At 37.2% G+C, this 19,753-nt stretch overlaps 1 protein-coding gene and 1 non-coding gene across 5 annotated transcripts in view; one reads left to right on the top strand and one right to left on the bottom strand.

Moving 5' to 3' along the window:
- Nucleotides 1-19,753, bottom strand: part of CACNA2D1 (calcium voltage-gated channel auxiliary subunit alpha2delta 1) — a 521,838-nt gene that overhangs the window by 438,235 nt on the left and 63,850 nt on the right. The window lies entirely within an intron of this gene.
- Nucleotides 9,413-9,484, top strand: TRNAD-GUC (transfer RNA aspartic acid (anticodon GUC)). The gene has a single exon. It is a non-coding gene; the product is annotated as a tRNA-Asp (tRNA).

The raw sequence follows: 19,753 nt of genomic DNA, 5'->3' as shown, positions 1-19,753 counted from the left end.
GACTGAGAACCTGTAACAAAAGACAGACTAATAAGTGAAATGCATACAAATTGATTCAAGTTTTACATGACACGGGAGGCTTCATAAGGAAATGAAGACCTGCCCCCCCGCCCAAAAAAATGGTTAAACCTGAGTGTCTTTATGCTAGGTTTGATGAAGAACAGAAAGATATGATGGGACAAAGAATATGAGCTAAGTATAGCAAACTGGGGGAAACTTAACAGAGACCATTCATTCACATTTCTCTTTCTGCCCCATGTCTTCAGAGATAAGGATGCTCCTTTCTCCCAGGTATAGGGAAGCAACACTCACATGAGGGGAAGGTCACGAAGTCCTTCCTGCAGATGCCACTTCCCCAACGCCTTCAGCTTAAAATATTCAATAGGCTATGTAACCATATTTAGCCCATCCTGAATCCCATCTCTAGGACATGCTTCAGGAATCAGAAGATTCACACACTTCACATTTTCCATTATTTCTCCATTATTTTGAGGATACAATATAAATGCTTCAGAATGTTATTTAAGACCCTGGGTCTGGCCAACTATTTGCCAGAATTTCTTCCTGACCATTCCTGCCCCCATTCCATACATTTGATGAACAACCTTGGACTCTGGCCATACAGACTACTTGTGGTTGCTGACAATGCCACGCTTTAAATTCCCCCTGCCTTCGTTGTTTCTTCCTTCCCTTCTCGATTTTCTTAAATTCCACTTGTCCTTCAAATCTCACTTTAAGTAGCTACTCAAAATAATGGAGAAATAATGGAAAATGTGAAGTTAGCGAGTAACAAGATTAAGGGTATATGAACATGATAAAATAATTTCTCTGATAGCCAAGTGGATGGTGGCTTAGAGGGAGAACAAGGAGTGAGGAGGGAGGGGCTAGATAAGATGGAAGAAATGAGGGTTCAAACTAGCTCAGTAGTAGCGAGAGTAGAGAGGGAAACAAAAGGGAGACCAAGTAGAAGAAACCAGCTCAACAAAACTCTGAAGGATGGATGACAGGATTTCACGTACTACTAGATTTAAATAGTGAATGGAAGAAAGGATTTGCAGATGACTCATGGAGTTCCTCAGTTAGACAATGATAGGACATTCTGTTATAGAAAGTATAAGAGGAAGAACGATTTAGAGGGGTATTGATGAGTTCGTTTTTATTGGTTCAGGTAGAGATGTTTTTGAAAGATTCACGTATAGAAACCCACTAGGCAATTGAATATACATAGATTTGAAGCTCTCAGAAGTTTCCATAGCATTTAAAGATCAGGTAGTTTCAAAGGACAAAGGTAAATCAGTGTATGACTCCCAAAGGAGAGTTTATAAAGGGAGAAAGAAAATACACAGCAGCTAGAATTCTGGAAAATAACACTGAAAAAAGAGACGGGAATCTGAGTAGTGGCAAGAAAGAAGGGAATCCAAGAACAATGGTATCACAAAAGCCAGGGAAGGTAAGAATATCCAGAGAGAGTCATCAAACAAGGTGAGAGAAATTTATCTATCTTATGTGAGGACAGTGAGAGAAGTGTGGAACCTAGGAAAAAAGGGAGAACAAGGAGTGAGTGCTCCTTTTTGCTTTTTAATCGGAGAGATATAGGCATGGTTCCATGCAAAAGGAGAAAGGCACGGAGAGGAGACATCACAGAGAAATCTCAGGAGAGAACATGCAACTTACTGACAGGGCAAGGGCCTTCAAAAGACTCTAGATTCCTTCAGCTTTTTCTTGCTCACCCTCTATATTCCAAACATGATCGAGTGAAGGATGAGTGAAGAAATAAGCAGAACACAGGAGAATCCTAATCCATGGCTGGAAAGTAGGTTACTTCTTCCAGGGAGATCGAAGGGAAAACGTAAACAGTTTTAAGTAAATGAAAATAGCTACAACAACTCGATCAAAAACTGGAGACAGTTCCACTTATTCGTCTCTATTTTTTTTCTTTTTTGTAATAAAGTAGACAGAGTCATCGGTTCAGAGATAGGCAGGAGGTATTAAGGTAGGGTAGTTGAAAAGAAAAGTTGGACGTTTCAAAAGAACAATGACTGGAGAGTATTTAAGGACAAGCCCTATACTGGGGGTCACCAGTTTTCGTCAGTACTAATCAGCATGACTGTGTGAATTCCTCCACCAGTACTAGGCTAAAGAGGGTGAGATGGGAGAAAAAAGGCATTCAGATGAATATGGGGCAGATACCAGCAGGTGGGAAAGATGGACAAGGAAAAGTGAACTGAAGGGCCTGAGAACTTTAAGATCTCTACTAATTCTAAATAACAAAGACTACCAAAAATATTCATTAAAATGTTACAGTATTATATTTATACACAACACTTATTTTCTAAACATTTTTCTTATGGAACCAAAAATGCTATTACAATATTTCTAGGAAAATGTGAAAATACTGTATTGCCAAATTTCAGATTTCTCATCATTTTGGGGGTTTGTAGGCTAATAATCTCATAAAAGAATATTCTGGAAGACTAAATGAAGAAAGTGGCCTGAACACATATCCCACATTTAAATCACTTGAATAAAAATATAATTTCTAAAAGAAAAAATTCTAAAAATCACTGAAATAAAATGGATTGCTCTCAGAAAGTTTACAGTTTGTTTGAAAATCTTTCTCTTGGAAATAAATATATATTACAATATCTGAGCAGCTCAAAAAACAGAACTGGACTAACAGGTACACTGTTTCCATGAGAATATGCTCTGGATTTTCCAACTTGTGATGTCAGGAACATACTTACTCTGCTTGTTAGAAATGTAACTCCCTGACTTCATGTGTCAAGTGGTAACAGAGGATTAGCAGGTTAGGACTTGAGCATGATATAGTCAGGAGAGTGCGAATGCATGGTATTCATAGAGAAGAACGATGAGAAGCTCCAGAGACTGGGTATGCAGTCAACGCATGCAACAAAGCTACTTCCTATCTCTCTGCTCTCTCCTGTCTCCCAATTTTCCACTGCCTTTTGAAACCCTGTGTTTCTCTAAGCTCCTACAATCCCAAAATGTCAATATCTCATGACTGCAATTGCCACCTGTACATACAAAATTCCTACATTTGAGCTCCATTTCTGCCTTAACTACAATTTTCTAGATCACTCCCTTTTGATTTTCCAGCCTTCTTTTTCAAAATATCTATAAAAATCTTCCCTGCCCATAGCACTAACCCTCTGTGTTCCTTCTTCTTGTTGGCAAACCATCTCCTCAGTCATCCATGATGGTCCATGCCATCAATTTCTTCATCATATCCCTCCTTCAATCCTTTGTAAAATAATAGTATCTCAGTGTTTTTCCCAATACATACCTGAGAGCTGAATGCACTGAGACCGTATTTCATGCCAAACTTTTTGCCAAAGGTATTTAACATTCACTCTCCCATTCAGTCAGAAGAAAAACTAGTGCTCACTTTTCATAGATGAGAAAACTTCAAGTTGAGAGAAGTTTAACAGCCCAGCCTTGTAGCTTCCAATTTTCTAAGCCATTTTACTTCCACCAACCTCACACATTTCCATGTGTGTCGACTGTCCTTTTCCACATTCTGCTTTGGCTCTATAACCCCTCTCCCTGAAATTAATCCTCCACCTCCATTGTGAATAAATTTCCCAACTACTCTAATGTCACCTTCACAGGCTCCCAAACTAAAAATGTCCTCTTCTATCCACTAAATTCCAAAGCACTTTAATTGTGGTTTGTGTTTATTTTTCTGTAGACTTTCATGATTAGATGGATATACTGTTACTCTCATTCATCACTGAATCCTCAATATTACAGTGCCTTGCATATAGTAGGCACACAGTTATTTACTGAATAAATAGAAAAATGTATTGAAATAAAATGTAATTGCAGTATTTTTAAAATGCCCAATTATCTTTACTTAATGCATGCAGAGTAAATAATTTACTTACTAAATTTCCTCTTCCCTCCAAAATCCACATCAGAAAAAAATGAACTGCTGGACCCATGCATCTATAAACAGCACCCACTTTTCAACAAGTAGAAGAACTTTTAAATGCGACTTAATACTTTAAAGAAATTTTTTAAAATCTGTATAACGCACACCTTGTAATTCTAAATCTCTCAAGTGGACATTGAATTTCATAGGAAAAAAATGAAGTCTTGTAATCCTTCTCTACCTCTACAATAACTCAGTACAGAGTCAAATAGCAGTATATGTTCCCAACTGTTTGATGATGTCTGCCGGCTCAGTGTACTTTGGAGAATTCTATATGAGATCTCTAACAATTGAGGCAAATGCAAACATTTTATTGAGTAGTTGAGATAATCTTTTATATCTTTTACTTCACTTTACTGTACAGAAATAGCCCAAATTCTAAAGGCAAATAATATAAAATACTCAAGTTTTCACTAAATTTGAGAGAAGAATACTCGCCATGCAATTAATATTGTTCCTTTTTTTTTTTTTCCTGCGGTACGCGGGCCTCTCATTGTTGTGGCCTCTCCCGTTACGGAGCACAGGCTCCGGACGCGCAGGCTCAGCGGCCATGGCTCACAGGCCCAGCTGCTTCGCGGCATGTGGGATCTACCAGGACTGGGGCACGAACCCGTGTCCCCTGCATCGGCAGGCGGACTCTCAACCACTGCGCCACCAGGGAAGCCCAATATTGTTCCTTTTGAGGTTAGATTTGCCTGTAAGATGGCTTTCAAAAGAGTATTGCATAGTTCAGGAAACTTTTAAAAAGAAGAAGAAGAAAGAAAGAGAGATGGTAATCCATTTCATTTTGCATGCATTTGAGGAACATCAAATTGAGAACACCACAAATTACACCGTTTCATCTATTGTAAAGTGCAGCAGTTGAGTACAAAGTGTCAAGTCTGCATAGTTATCTATTTAATTGTTTTAACTGCTACAGAGAGAATTTGCCTTTTTACTGGTTATCATAATGGAGCCAAAGTAATAGCTAAGAAATATTACAATAGGTCCTACAAAGACTGTCCTTCCTTCCTATATCTCATGTAGTAAGTCCTCTGTCAAAAAAGAATGTGTGGGGCTTCCCTGGTGGCGCAGTGGTTGAGAGTCCGCCTGCCGATGCAGGGGACGCGGGTTCGTGCCCCGGTCCGGGAAGATCCCACATGGCACGGAGCGGCTGGGCCCGTGAGCCATGGCTGCTGAGCCTGCGCGTCCGGAGCCTGTGCTCCTCAACGGGAGAGGCCGCCAACAGTGAGAGGCCCGCGTACCGCAAAAAAAAAAAAGAATGTGTGAACTTCCTGCTATTAGTAAGAAGAGAGTATTAAAACAGACATGTTCCTTCCACATCCATCTTGAATTATCCCACTAGCAATTATCATAGAGACTAGAGCAAAAAAAGGAATATAGTAGTGTGTATATGTCAATGCCAATCTCCCAATTTATCCATTCCACTCCCCCTTTCCCCCTTGGTAACCATAAGTTTGTTTTCTACATAAGAACCTACTGTATAGCGCAAGGAACTCTACTCAATACCCTGTAATGACCTATATGGGAAAAGAATCTAAAAAAGAGTGGATATACGTATATGTATAACTGATTCACTTTGCTGTACAGCAGTAAATAACATTGTAAATCATCTATACTCCAATAAAAATTAATTAAAAACAATTTTTTTTTAATAATAGGAGATACACAGAAAAGAAATGGGAATGGAAAAGAGCTGGAATAGTATGGGAATGAGAGGAGGAGAGGGAGAGTGAGAAGCCTGTACCCTTTGGGGCCCTTGTCCTAAAGCAATTCTCTGCCTATGCCACTATTTTTAAGAAATAATTTTATTTTTAACCCAAGGAAATCAGAGACATAGTTCTGCCCTGTGGACCTGGGAAAAAATAAAAATATCACAAGATCTAACAAACTGACCATTTCAATTGTGCTGATATATAAATAGTTATTAATAAATTTGAAGTAATAAGACCATGTATTTCAAAACTGTTCCACTTGCTATAAATATCCCATCAATGCCAAACTGCTCCCTTTTTTGTTATATAATAAACCACCCACAGTGTTCTTATAGTTGGGTAAAAAATAACATAAGTAAGCCAAAGATTTAGATAACCTAGACACACTATTTTGCTAAATATGCATTTCTTATAACATGGGTAACTCTATCATGAAAAATACTGTGTGTGCGTGTGTGTGTGTGTGTGTGTGTGTGTGTGAGTGAAAGGAACACTTGGTATCTACAATAAATCTAAAACTGCTTGTGAGATGGCTGTCATGCCAGTTACGTTAGCTCCTGAAATTATTCTCGATTTAAACCATTTTCAATAACACTGCTGCTGTTTTTAGAAAGCTGTTTAGACTTGTGAAATGCTTTAGTATTCCATTTGTGTCTAGAGTCAGTCCTGAAAGAAATGCAGAAAGGGATGTGATCATGCTAATCAGGGTGGAAAGGTAAAGTACTCGAGAGAAGAAGAAAAAAGGTTTTATCACTAAAAATCGGATTCTTATGCTGTTCGTGTTCCTCTGCCTTCATTTTCTGTTTGCTTTTCACTGTCGCGCGCGCGCACGTGTGTGTGTGTGTGTGTGTGTGTGTGTCTGTGTCTGTGTGTGTGTCTGGTCTGCTTTACAAATACACATAGTCATAATTCTCAAAGACCAAAGATTCTTCATGAGATCTGCCTTTCCCACCATCTCTGATTGATTTTTGTTTTATCCCAGCATTTTCGTTGTTTCTTTATTTAGTTAATATTTTTTGTCTCAGCTGCAGCAATTTGCTGCCAGCTTCCAAGACAACAAATGAGCAATATACACTTTAGGGCTGATGTTAATGTAGTTCCCTGGATTAGCTAGACTGGGGGAGGGTTCTCATAAAAGGGATCTGCTCCCTGGAGGCCTGGAGAGCTTTGTTTTTTAGGTCCACATCACCGTTAGTTACAACCTGCAGCATTGTCCCTCCAGCCTGGTGCCAAGGGAGGTGTCCCAAATGGCCACACAATCTGCTGCTGGTGTTTCTATGAACCAAATGGGTTGAATTTCTAATTGCACATTACATAACTTCATTTTCTTGAGGATCTTCTCTTTCATTGTTTACCTTATTTTTTCTCTGCCATTGCTGATAGTTCACAAAACATATTTTTGTCTAATTCAAGCATGTAAATATTACTTAATGTCATGATCAAATTTTCCTCATTCCTTTCTTCTCTGAATTATTAATTGTACATCCATAATATTTCCAATACTGCAAAATCCTCAATGCTTATTATGTTTGGATTCTGACTTAAATGCCCCATCTACTTCCCTACATAGATTGGTATCTGCAGTCAGGCCAGTTTAAGTGTTTCACAAACATGTCAGTTTTGTCATGTTATTTAATCACGTTTTCCACTAGCCTGAAATGACCTCTCTTAAGTCTCTTCAGGGCTTGAAAATCATTTTTCAAGTCTGTACTTCCTTCTTCTGGGCAAGTCCTCAAGTGCTCAGAAATTTTTTTTCTAAGCTCCTAAAATAGATATAGCCTGTCTTACAAAACATCACACACGTTGATATACTGTCTTACGTTAGTATTATTTTTTCCTAACAATACTTGCTTTCCTTGAGTGGATGGGTCACGGCTTCCAGTTCAGTATTCTGAGAATATCTAGCACATTTCTGGACATATATTAGATGCTCAATAAACAAGAGATAGCATCTATCTCACATCTATGTGCCAACAACTGTTCCAAACATGTTATGTGAAAAAACTCTAATTCTCACAAAAATTCTATGAGGCAGATACTATTATGAATCTCACTTTACAGACTGAGGAAACTGAGGCATAGAGAGGTTAAATTACTTGCCGAAGGTCACAGAATTAGTAAGTGGCAGAGCTGAGCATTTGCCCTTAGAAGCCAATAGAGTCTACCATCTTAATAAATGCTAATCAATATGATCTGAAACATGGCTTGCTCTCATCATTAAACCACCAGATTACCCCCAACACTCCTCTCATCCTAAGTTACAAATGTCTTGTGTTTTCTATTTTATACACTTTCATAGGCCTGGGTTATAAGTCTGTTTCACTGATGTAAATAGAGAAAATGACAATTACCGAAGTCTTATTTTTACACAGCAAGAGGAAAGTTATAGTTAGAAAATAAGGATTTAAATACTGCAACTGAGAAAATCCAGGTGTTTTCTTCCTTAAAAGAAATATGCACATGATTATTTAATGCTACAATTTTTCCTCAAATTAAGTTTTCATCCAGATTATCAAATAAACAAGCACTAGTTGCTGTATTTACAAAACCATGAATTTGCTCCTTTCATTAACATAACATCATGGCATCCCCAGCATTAGGTACACAGCCACTGACTTTCATACTATACACAACACGGCACACAGATTTGACACAGAGTAGCAGGTCAGATGTAGAGTCAGCCCTGATGTGTTTTTAAATATAAAATATTCTGGAAGCAACGTTTAATCCTTCAACTATGAATGGAAAATATGACTCTTTCGGTTGGCCTTGTGTTCATAACGCAGGTTCAAATACACAAACAAATGCAAGAATATAAAAGTCTGGGCCCAGACCGACTTGTATGGTGCTCATTTTAAAGATAGCTCATAGTATAGTTTGTCTGATAGCTATTCCAGGACAAAGTTTATTTATCGATCAAAAAGCCATCCATGCGAACGTGTTAACTCGCAAATTAGAAAAACAGTAACTCTCTCTGAAGACCGTCAGAAAGGAACATCTTAAAAGTACCCATTCTGTAACATTTTTATTCCTTTTAGTATTAACCACAGGATTCTAGAAAAATAGGAAAGGTCTTTTCAAATATAAAATACATTACAATTTAATTGCTTTCAACCTTTTTGTCCGCACAGACATGTGGTTCTCTTTGACGCTCTGCCTGAGCAGCATGTTCACTGCCCTTGTGCTCCCCTCCAATGGTCTGAGCGCACTAAGTAATCCAAGCAAAAGATTGCTTCTTGAATAGGAATTAGAGCCAGCTCCCCTTCCTGATCTGCTCAACAGAAACACAAAGGTAAACCACTGTTTTTAATCAAATAGTTTTTTCTCCATTAACATAGTGAACTTAACAATAACTGTGTTTTAAAATGAGTTTATGCTTACCAAATGGTGGAAATATTACAATTTTTAGCACTGTCAAATAACTCCTTGCAAAGACTGTCAGCCATTGGTGAGAAGTTTATATAAATGTTGAAGTACTACAGGAAAAGAAATCATTTTCAATTTTTTGGTCACAATTTCAAACTTTTATTTGAATTAATTTTCTAAATTATGTCATAATTGCTAATGTTTAAATAACAACATTATAAAATCATGACCTTTGATGCATTATATGTGGAAAAATAGACTGAAATCTCGGCAATTAAACAGAAAAAAATATCAGGGAGAAAAACTTTGCACTTTAGCTAAATCCAATTGAAGCTTCTATGTCATGCATTTAGTAAATTTAAAAAACACTGTAGGGAGTTCCCTGGTGGTCTAGTGGTTAGGATTCAGCGCTGTCACTGCCGTGGCCCAGGTTCGATCCCTGGTCAGGGAACTGAGATCCCGCTAGCTGCGTGGCTCGGCCAAAATTTAAAAAAACAAAAAAAAATTTTTTTAATAAAAATACACTGTAAAGCATGATTCATGTACATATAGTTACTTAGAAGTCCATTTTAAATACAAACTAAAAACATTATTCTTCTAGTTAAAATAAATCTTTAATATCAGATAATTCACAATTCATAACAAAAAAATTAAAAATCAAAAGTCTTAGGTTATTTTCCTTTACCATGAAACAAATGACAAGATGATTACTGGAATTTAAACTATTTCTATAAATATGAAATAAGCATTTTAAAATACAATGGTCAATCTCTTCACAGACTCATTTGTGCTGATATTTGTATCTTCCACATTTGAAATAATTCTTCTGCAGTCAGAAGGAAAGGCTTAGAAACTGATCTCATTCGGTCATTTTAGAAACAGGTATGAAGCATTTCACAAGCCCTGATGAAAAGAAGACAGGACTTTGGCTCGAGGGGCCAACTGTAAGATGGCACGCCCACAGAACTCATCGTCTTTACGGAACAGGAAGGAATCACAAAGCAGCCAGCAACATGAATTAAACATCAACATTCCGAATGAACTGTTGCAGGCTTCTAATTTTTTTTTCATTAATAGTCATTCGGTCACGTTCCTCATGCTCCATTTAGAGCACACCCCAATGTGGATTTCAACAAGCAGTTTTAAAACGGACCACCCCGTTTAGTAATGTGAAAATCTAAAGATTTCTGAAGCCAGATCTGTGAATCATATGTGACTCAGCAGCCTCCCACAGGCCTGACATCCTGTATATTTTCCCTCAAAATGTTCCTTCTGTAAAAGAGAGGCTGAATGGACTCCCTTATGGCTACTCAGAAAATACAAAGGAATTTGAGGGCAAGCACTCCATTAGAATTCACGCTATCAGTTCTAGGTCACTGTAGTATAGGAAAAGAAAAAGCCCAATGCTACATCTCTTGCTATCTGGAGAACTGTCTTTTCAACTATCCATGGTGTATTGCCTCCAAGTTCCACATCATGTTCTCCTATCTCTTGATCACAGCAGGGAAAAAGTAGCTTCACAGGCATTTACATCACCTTTGAACATCCTGCAAATGAATCTTTTTTTTTTTTTTTTTTCTGTGGTACGCGGGCCTCTCACTGTTGTGGCCTCTCCCGTTGCGGAGCACAGGCTCCAGACGCACAGGCTCAGCGGCCACGGCTCACGGGCCCAGCCGCTCCGCAGCTCTTCGTGGACCGGGGTACGAACCCGTGTCCCCTGCATCAGCAGACGGACTCTCAACCACTGCGCCACCAGGGAAGCCCCTTGCAAATGAATCTTTAACTGAAGTTATTTATCCAATTAATGCATGTAATAAACATTATTTTAGTCCTAGAAACTGCATATACCTCAGGCTTGCAGTCCACTTTCCTACTTAATGGAAGCTTTCCATGTACATTACCCATAAAAAATTATCATGCCAATTCTCCGAACACTTCCTGGGGTAGCTGTTCATTATCTTACTAACAATCTTTTTGTATGGAGGCAAAACTGTTAGAAAGTTCTTCTGGTGCAAAAGAAATTGTGGTATATTTATCTTATAAATTATTAGGCAACTATCTAAAATAAGATCTACCTTTTATAACATTTCTATATTGCTTTTTAATGATCATTAACACTGTGGAATTTACAAGTAAAATTATAAAACTTTCAGAAAAAATTAGAAGTGTCTCGGACATCCACTTCCTAATGCCTAGCAGAAAACAATGGATGCAGCTGACTTAGTTGTGGCCATCTGACTGCCCTATTTTTGTCTGTGCTTACACTAAGATTTAAACAAAATGAAAAGGGTGAATAAAAATATATGCATGTAAAGGGCAAAGTGAGAATTTATGTCTTCTCCCTGCTATTAAAAAAAAAAAGAGGTACAATCAGCAACTAAGGGCAAAACAGGTAATAATGATTAATAAATATCCCATGTAAGTTTAGTATTTTTTTCTGGCCAAATGGTAAGTTCTAGAACCTGGGTTTGGGGTTTAGAAGCGGACTGGGTCTGGTTTCAGCCAGGTTCTTTGGACTATGGATATAAAGACGCTCCAACACAAGTTCCAAAAGGAAAGTTGGAACCAAGAACCAAAGAAGTTGCCCACAGAAATAACAGTTCAAAGAGGTTAGATAAGAAGAGTAGAGAGCTCTAGGAAGAGAAGAGCAACTAGAGACAAGGATAGAGCAAAAGCCAAAAACAGCACATAATTTTGGATCAAAGGAGTAGCCCAACAATTTCAAAACGTGGTTAAGGACCTATCTATAGAATTCCCGTGTTCTTGTCTACCTGTGGATACAAAGGGAGCTGCTAAAAGCCCCAACTAGGCCATGAGAGAGACGGCCATGAAGGTTTGTTTAAAGAACTCTACTCTGTATATAATTTTTTACTCTGAGATCACAAAGTGCAAAATGCCACTACAATGGGAAGTTAATTTGGTTTTCCTATTTCTTTTAGACAACTGAAATTTAAGAAGTAAATATACTTATCTTTATATTAATGCCAGGGCACAAATTAGAACCTTATTCTTGACTCTCTCTATCAGATTCTTCCTGCTGGATTTCTCAGACAGGCCATGGAAATATCTTTGGATAAATTCAAGAACAGTGTATATATTTTCCATCTAAAGCAAACACCTCTCTCAGGATTATGGTAAAGGTGTTCTCATTTCCAGCCAAGCTGGTCTTGTTCTCTATGTTCACTCTTCTGATTTGACAGCAGGGGAAGTTTACGGGATGAATGGGCAGGCAACAGAATTAATGGAAGAGACTCCATTATGCCCATCACAATCTCTCTCCTCTCCAACAGAAAAATCCAGGAGTGCACAGAGCTGGGAAGCCCAGGGGAAATAACATGTTCCTGATTAACCAACTCTCCCTGAATTTATAACACAGCTGCCTGGTAGTATATAAGATTAAATGAAGAAAAATGAAGCAGAAGGAATTGAAAGAGATTCAATGGCCCCAAAGGAAAAGAACTCAAGAGAAGGAGCGAGGAAGAGGGACACATGGAAGTTGGAAGGAGTGAGGAGGAGAGTATAGAAAAAGAAAGGAGACTAAAAATAAATGCATATTTCTAAAAACTAATGTGGAGTTTCTCCTAAAAAGATGAAAATTTACTTTTGCACATCTGAAAATTTTTGACTCATTACCAAAAACTGTAAACAATGCACTATTTACTATCGTTCAAATAATCATTGAAACTTTTAAGATATACAATTAACAGTCCTATAAACTAAAATGATACAGCCTTTAATCCAGTTATAATGGAACATAGGATTGCTTTGCTCTATTTCACATGGAATTGTGAAACCAAATCTCTTTTAAGACTATGTTTATTTGTATGAAATTTTTTGTTTATGTTCAATTTATTGTTAGGAAAAATAATGTTCACTTAATCTTTACAGTTCAAGTACACATCTTTTCAGTGTGGACAATGGATTTGAATAACACTGATTTTTACTGTGTAGATCAATGACACATCAATAAATGGTGATCTGTTTACAGCAGTCATTAGGTTGGCTCCCTGCAGAGAAATGTAGCTCATATTTGTGCATCTCCACATTTTACCTATACTTATATTTGAACATTTCCATGAAACACAACTTTATTGCACTAAATACTGAAGAGCTGTAGCATCTGCTACTTCTACACCTTAGGCCGCCATCTTTCACATTCTCTTCAGGAGTTCTAAGTGGCTAATAAGGAAAGGTTTAAAGAAGGGCTGAAATCATATTTTTTGAGTTGTATGACCATACATGTTATTTTCTACTGCACATAGTGGGTGATGCAAGATTTGGGTAGTCAAGCTACTATGGGGAGGTGGTCTTGGTTGTTCTCTATAACCCTGGCTGGGGGTTTTGCTCCCTAACATTTCAGCTAATGAATTGGAGAATCTTTAGCACATAGACCCTCAAAAGGGAAAATGAACCCAAATGGCAAATAACTCCTGAGCCAACCCTTCTCCTAGACCACTCCTTGCTACAGCAGAGATGTAAGAGATGTAGATCTTGAACTTGCCACTCCAGAATTTGACACCACCACTGAATAGCATGTTCTTGCCTACTCTTTCTTCTGCCTACCGTATTTCCCTTCCACGTCTTCTCATTCCTTTAAACCCCAGGGCAAAGGTCAACACCTCACAGACACATTCCTGCCCACACTAGCTAAATCCATCTCTTTGTCCTGCCTCCTGTCCTTCACATCAGGCCCTTATTGTTTCTTCAGGACACTCACAACTCTGCAATTATGATATTCGTCTACTTACTTGTTTTCAGCCTCTTTCCTCTAGTAAAATGTAAACAACACAAGAGAAGGTCGTTCTCATCTGAAATCCAAAGCACTTAGCTTTGCACTGGGATAAAATAGTCGCCCAAGAAAGTATTAAAAAAATATTAAATTAAAAAATGAACAACTCTTTGGGGGAAAGCAAGGAGAATGGCCAAAATGGGATATCCACATTTATGCACAAGGCACGGTAAACAAGGCTCAACTGGGAAAGCATGGTCTTAAATCCAGTAACTTCTCTTTTTTTCTTAATTAATGGAATGGAGAATAGGTAAACATAATCTGGGCTGACACATAGACCATAAACTTTCTATTAAAGTCATGTGGGGAAAAATTTACATTTCAAATGTCTGAATTTTCATACAAAATGTCTATAAAATTATGTCAGGCCATTTTGGAATGAGAAAAATAAAGGGAACATTGTTTCCCTAGAGCAAAAATTAGACAATCCAACAGGGATGAAGCCACTGCATCAGCAATGGCAATGCAATCAGAGCTAACAATTTTGGGGCACTGTCCACCTCCACCAGCTTTGATCCAGCACTTCATACCACTGCCAATTTGCCCAGCTACATAGACTTCGACTGCTTTGATGATGGGAAGATTCCGCATCATCTGCAGAAACTTCAACCCAAGGGATTATTAAAGGTCCTTCCCTATGAAGTTGAAGTACTGGCATACTAGGGTAAATGTTTACATTCTTCAGAGAAAAGCAGCTACACAAATTGTGTAGAAATACACTGAGGTTACTATTTAACATTGTCTGGCTTTGCTGATGGCTAAAATTACTTTTAAAAGCTTATTAAGTTCTATGAAGTGGGAAAGTAATGACACCATAGCTGATATCTCATTCACAGCCAAAAGCAGAATCTGAAATTAAAGTGGAAACAGAATATCTCTATTTCTGCATTTTTAGACTTTAAACAAATCAACATACCACTTTATTTTCTTTTAAACTGTTAGACACTATTAATTCTAAGGAATATGTTATTTTACATATTCTACAAATTCTTTAATCCAGCCTCATTTCCCTAGGTAGCTGCTTAAGGATTGGCATTCTATTATTCAACAGTAACAACAACAACAAATTAAAGCCCTATGAATTTGTTACTCAGAATAACTAGAACGTATCATTTCACTCCCTGTTCAGAAATTTCCAAGTATGCCCCAGTAAGTTACATTTTAATGTTTTATGAGAAGCTTCCATAAATTGGCACCTCCTATATTTCCAATCCTAACTTCTAACAATATTTTCTCTTCTTTTGCTGCACGTAACAATGATCCTTATATCATTCTCACTCCAGAATAACATGAGTTCATCTTAACATCATTTTGTATAAAAATTCACAAATCTGAAATAATTTCAGTGTGGCATGTTACTGAAAACAACACGTACTCTTCTTTATCCTAACGTACAAACTCTTCACATTCTACTTTCTCTGCTGGAATCATCTATTCCTTGAAATCCTTCTCCTAGAAAATTTCCAATCATCCTTTAAAGACCAAATGCAAATACTTACCTCTCAGCAGATCTCTCCGGATATCATTCAATTTACTTACAACATCACAATGGTATTGAATTTCACAGTAATTATTTGTTTGCCAAGCTCACTCTTATCTTCATGGCAACAATCAAAATGACTACAGTAGGAACTTGACACACAGTAGGAAGTCATTAAATGTTTAGTGAATTAATGTTAATTCTATTACATGAGTAACTCTTTGCCATCCCTTCCTCCTTTCCATTCTCACTGTCACTGCTTTTAGGGACTTTTCCCTCTAGTGTATGGACTGTTGCAGTAGCCCGCTAACTGGTCAATCTGACTCTAACTTCCTCTGCATCCAGTACTTGTAACTCTAAGTTACAACATTGAAATAACTGTGCCCTTTACACAGAGCCCCACTAAAAAAATCACTTGTTCTAGAGAAGATTAAAAAGTAACTTTCATTATAATGAAATTCTATGAGATGCTTAATATGCAATTTCATTACAAGAGTACAGGCCTAGAATGTTATACAACTGTTTGTCATTTTCATGCTTTTATTAAAATCCCCCTCAGTATTTTTTCTATGTCTAAGAAACATTCTATTATTAGAAAAAGACAATGAAATTAACTGATCTTCAGTTTTATATGCTGAACAAATTAGTAAGAAGCTTAAAAACTGCAGCTATTTGATTTATATATTATCATTATACATATTTTTGCATCAATATAATACAAAAAGTATGCTCAGTTACAGCATTAACTTACATATAACTTCTACTCCAATACTGTCAAAAATAAAAATTTTAGCAAATAAATATTAACACAAAAATAATCTATAAAGATTAAGATATTATGTAATCTCATTATAGCATTTCCAAACTTACTGGGTAATTTTAGCATAGTCATTCCTCAAAATATTTGTCCAGTTCTCTGGAAATTAGTGTGAGATTCCTCACTGCATTTAAGATATGCATGGATTAGTTCTCTAAGCAATAACTTACAGAACTGATACAAAGAAAACAGAAATAAATTCAGTAAGGTAAAATTTCATTCTGTATAAAACTATGGCAATATATAATGGAAAGTAGATTTTTATTTTCTAATCTTACCTAAAACATAAAAGAAAATAATCTTATCCAAATTTAGAAAGTAGTTTACAAAGAAGAATCCTGAGCACTATTTACAAAACATTAAATATTGATAAAATGTGTGAAAGGGAGGACTTGCAAAGAACCTACAACAATGGATGATTAAATATTATCCACTGTGTCTAGAATCTAGAGATGGCTTACAGTTTCCTTTACATATTCTTATATTTTACTATCTTAAGGTATAGTTAGAAAAAAGGATTACTAATATGAACAATATTAAGCAGAGAACTGAAGAGACTTGAAAATTGCCAGATTGTTACTAGACTGCCTTAACCCACATAACTCTTTTTCTTTTGACAAGAGGCTTCTAACTGAAGTTACTACAATCAACAACGCTTTATTCATTTTTTGAATATCATATTAACATCCTTCTCCTTTGTTATGGAAAGCCACAAGAAACACTCCAAATGCTGATAGACTAGGTGATTAAACAAGATCAGTCTTCTACTCAAGCAAGCCTCAACTATTCCTTTTTAAGAACTTGATTTTCTGTGCTGTCAATTCCCCCTTTTTAATTGTTACAGGATCTCATACATAATACATACTTTTATTAGAACACATCATATTGCCTTGTGACACAGCATGAGTTGTCAGTAAAGAGTAATAATCTTTGACCTCAACTGACCCACGGACATCAATAAAAAATGAAAATTACACCTACAAGCCGGCTAAAAGGCTTCCATACTGTGGCACTCATAACTCCCCAATAATGTAGTTAGCTCCTTAGTCACTCTCCATTCTACTACAAATCTTTTCCCATTCTGTTTTCAAGAGTTATATTTATAAATACTCGCTGTTATTCACTGAATAAGCCTACGCATTAGTCTATCTGTATTCTAGAAACAGATTCAGTGTGATCATATCATTTAAAAAAAATATGCAATTGGTCTTTCATTTGCTTATATCTAAATACATCTAGATAAAAAGCAAGTTATACTTTTAAACAATATAGCCTCAATTTTATTTGGAACAATATTTTCTAAAGAAAACCCTCCCAGAGAAAAGAAAGCTATTTAACCGAAAAATGTATTATCGATGGGAAGCTCTCCTTCTGTTGCCAGCTGAAGGTTGACACGGGTCACTCCACAAGAAACTGGACATGAGTGACATTCAAGGCAAACCAGTTGCAATACATACAGCTCACTTCCTAGGGAACATTACACTTCTCCAAGACAGTATAAATGTTTTAAGGTCAGAAGAACACAATGCCTGTCAAAGTGTTCTGTGTACGTTAAAAAGACAGGTAATTTAGGAAGCCTTTCTGACATTTAAAAGGGAATCATGCTTTCACATTCTCCCTCTCTTCCAACTTGACACCTAATTAAGCATCAATACAAAACAATATAATTGAACAGATGTACTAGTCATTAACAGGAATTACCCATTCTCCTAGCAAATCAGAATGTACAGAGAGGGCTCTATTTGCAATAGGTTGACTTAATTGCTTGAGAATTCCCCAGAGAAATAAACAAATGGATCAAGACATCTCACATGCATACACACACACACACACACACACACACCACAGACAAACACAGACACCCCTTCTAAGCTTTGATCCATGCTTTAGTCATTGTTACATCCATCTCTGCAAATGAGAATTTATGGTGGCTGCAGTCAGGACTAGAAGATCAAATAAACAGATGGAAAAATAAATAAAGCTAAATGAAAGGTAACAGAATTCAGATTCAGCAACACCTTACTACAAATTTCTTACACAGCAATGTTTTTCATAAGATAGTTGTTTAAAAAAATTAGTAAAAAACAGAGCACAATAAACAAAACATCCAAAAAAGCAAAAACAAAACAAATCAAGAAAAACATACACACAGAATACAGAAGAATTGAATCTTCTGGCAATTTACTGTGAAACATTTGTTTCATCACAAGGACCTGATACACAATTACTACAGTTGCAGGGTTTGTTGATTAGATCAGCCGACAGACATCATCAGGGGGAGCTCAGAAGTCCTGAAATATGCCAAGCAATTCTCACATCATTATGCAAGGCAGAGAATCCAGAAAGTTAACACAATTATGTTTTCCTGTCCTTTTGATTAACAGCCGTCTCAGAGATGTATTGTATATAGTATCTGCTGACCAAGGTAGCTTCACTTTACCCCTACGAAAACCTCTCTTAACCAAAAGCATCTAAAAAGGAGAAAATAAGGCATTTTCATAACGGGTTAAAGATGTAGCTGGATTTTAGAATTTAGAAAACAGATTCCAGTTTTCTTATACTCAAGAAGCTAAGGGCATTAAATTCACGGAATATAACAGATTTATTCCCATGAGTATCACACTGGATCTGAATTTCTGGGGATAACTCAAATGAAAGATTGGGGTCAGAAATACAGAAAATAAAAACGAGGAGCAGAAAAGATGTAGAAACACAACTTTCAAACTGAATGCTCCTAACACACACACACACACACACACACACACACACACACACACACTCAGAACAGTTAGGTCTGCCACTATTCTATCTGCCCTACCCCATCACCCATAAAGGAGTCTGTAGAATACAAAAAAGTGTCGTCTAGTTGCCCATCATCCTAAGTCATATTTCAAGCCACCAGAGAATATAAAGGACTTATTTCAAAGACTGCTTGCATTTCAGATTCTAGAGATGACATTGTCAGGATTGTTCCTAGGCATTTTCAGTGACGGAGAGATTCCCTGGCCACATCATAAAATCTCTCCTATTGGAGCTGTAAGTGCCCAAATAAATTCCCAGGAGTGTGGAGGCGTGGGCTGTACTCAAGCCTCTTCCCCTACAGATCATTTCCAATTGCCCCAGCCTCATGGCGCCTCCCTCCTCTCTTCCCTAAGCCGTGTTATCTACACCACTTCCTTATTCATTCACTTATCAGTTACTGCTTTCAACACTTCTTACAATTTTGTATTTGTTATTTTTTATTATAGAGTTAACAAGCTGTTTGTGTGTACTTTCTCCTCCACAAAGATGCAGATTTTAGTGGGCAGGAAACACACATGTGTGTATGTGGCACCACCGTGCTTAGTAAATATACTCAATGCCCCCCAGATATGACTGATTTCATTGTAGACTGTCTTAATTGCCTACAGCCCACACAGCATGTCTGCAAAGTCTTGGGTGAAAATCAGTTAAGGGTGATTGCCTCGGGCTCTCTCGGCTCCAGGAGCAAGCTTAATGACTGAAAACACACTGGCTGCCCCTCAGTGGAACAAGGCCACCTGTCACCACATTTCTGCATCAACTAGAGCTGGGGGTACAGAAAACAGGTGTCACAAAGGAGATCTGCAGGGCACTGGGCACCCTACCGTCTTAC

This window comes from Lagenorhynchus albirostris, chromosome 8, assembly GCF_949774975.1.
Source record: "Lagenorhynchus albirostris chromosome 8, mLagAlb1.1, whole genome shotgun sequence".
NCBI classification, from domain to species: domain Eukaryota; kingdom Metazoa; phylum Chordata; class Mammalia; order Artiodactyla; family Delphinidae; genus Lagenorhynchus; species Lagenorhynchus albirostris.
This window is presented reverse-complemented; position numbering and strand designations above follow the sequence as displayed.